Genomic DNA, 2,134 nt, shown 5'->3' with positions numbered 1-2,134 from the left:
CAAGGTGGGGTTCTGTGACGCCTTTGTCTGGTCGTTGAACACAAACGAAATACGCAAAGTTGCAGCTATGGAATCTAAACAAAACCCAAAGTCTAAACGACGCTCTAAGGGCTGTATATATGGAGGAAGAGGGGGGAATTTCGTGGCCCTTGGGGAAGGGGTCCGAAACCAACCCTATCTCTTGTTTCCCCACACATACGGACTCTAAAAACAGCCTATACTCAAGTATTTCGAAATTACATGGGCCTGGCCCAATAATAAGGTGACGCAGCACCTAGAATAGCCTCTGGACGAAAGTTATGAAGTAGCATCTTGTATATTTCGTCCAAGGCTTCATGCACGCATTATGGTGGCTTCAACGTCCTGAAATCATCACTTGTAACTCCGTTCTTGTTCCCCATGCGCATGCCATCATCTCCATGCTTGTTCTTGCTCCAATGTTCATCCTTCTCAAAGCTAGGCCCTTCATTTGTAAGCAAAACAAATGTATCCAATTTAGGCAGCATCATATTCTCATGAACATTAGAATCATTACCAAGAAACCAAAGTACCTGGTAATTTAATTGGCGTGCGCGAGCTCTAGTAATTGGTCTAGTATGTATAGCAGCAGGGGCTGTGGGTGTAACAATGGTATTGATGTCCTTATCATCCTCCCCTTCTTGAAATGAAGTCGTCCTCGACGGAAGCTCATCTCCCTCACCCAAATAAGGCTTCAAATCTGCAATGTTAAAAGTGGGACTAACCCCAAAATCTGTAGGCAGCTCAAGTTTATATGCATTATCATTTATTTTCTCTAACACCTTCAAAGGACCATCAACACGTGGCATTAGCTTTGATTTGCGCAAATCAGGAAATCTATCCTTACGCAAATGTAACCAAACAAGATCTCCAAGTGCAAACACACCATGTTTTCTACCCTTATCTCCAGCAAGTTTATATTTAGCATTCATACGCTCAATGTTTTCCTTAGTTAACTCATGCATTTTTAAGATCAATTCAGCACATTGTTTAGCATCAAAATTAACCTTCTCCGAAGATGGAAGAGGCAACAAATCAATAGGTGCACGAGGTAGGAAACCATACACAATTTCAAAAGGGCACATCTTAGTAGTAGAATGCAATGAACGATTATAAGCAAACTCAATATGAGGCAAGCATTCTTCCCACATTTTCTTATTATTCTTCAAAACAGCCCTAAGCATAGTAGAAAATGTTCTATTGACTACTTCAGTTTGTCCATCAGTTTGGGGGTGACAAGTAGTACTAAAAAGCAGTTTAGTCCCCAACTTAGCCCATAAACATCTCCAAGAGTGGCTAAGAAATTTAGTATCACGATCTGAAACAATAGTATTTGGCACGGCAAACGAATAATTTCACGAAAGAACAAATCAGCAACATTAACAGCATCATCGCTTTTATGACATGGTATAAAGTGTGCCATTTTTGAGAATCTATCCACGACAACAAATATGCTATCCCTCCCCTTCTTTGTTCGAGGTAAACCTAAAACAAAGTCCATAGATATATCCTCCCAAGGAACACTATGTACAGGCAAAGGCATATATAAACCATGAGGATTGAGTCGTGACTTAGCTTTTTGACATGTAGTGCAGCGAGCAACAAAACGCTCAACATCCCGTCTCATCTTTGGCCAAAAGAAATGTGTAGCAAGTACGTCCTCCGTCTTCTTCACGCCAAAGTGTCCCATTAATCCTCCTCCATGCGCCTCCTGCAACAACAAAAGACGAAGAGAGCTAGCTGGAATGCATAGCTTGTTAGCACGGAACACAAATCCATCATTAACGACAAACTTGTTCCAGGTTCTTCCTTATTTACAATTCTGCAAAACATCTTTAAAATCAGCATCATGCACATATTGATCTTTGATGGTCTCCAAACCAAATATTTTGAAGTCAAGTTGTGACAGCATAGTATTGCGACGAGACAATGCATCAACAATAACATTTTCTTTACCCTTCTTGTGTTTACTGACATAAGGGAAAGTTTCAATGAATTCAACCCATTTAGCATGTCTACGATTCAGTTTAGCTTGACATTTAATATGTTTCAAAGATTCATGATCAGAATGTATAACAAATTCTTTGGGCCATAAATAATGTTGCCATGTTTCTAA

The sequence above is a fragment of the Aegilops tauschii genome, chromosome 1, assembly GCF_002575655.3.
Source record: "Aegilops tauschii subsp. strangulata cultivar AL8/78 chromosome 1, Aet v6.0, whole genome shotgun sequence".
In the NCBI taxonomy this organism is placed as follows: Eukaryota; Viridiplantae; Streptophyta; class Magnoliopsida; order Poales; family Poaceae; genus Aegilops; species Aegilops tauschii.
Note: the sequence above shows the minus strand (reverse complement) of the source record.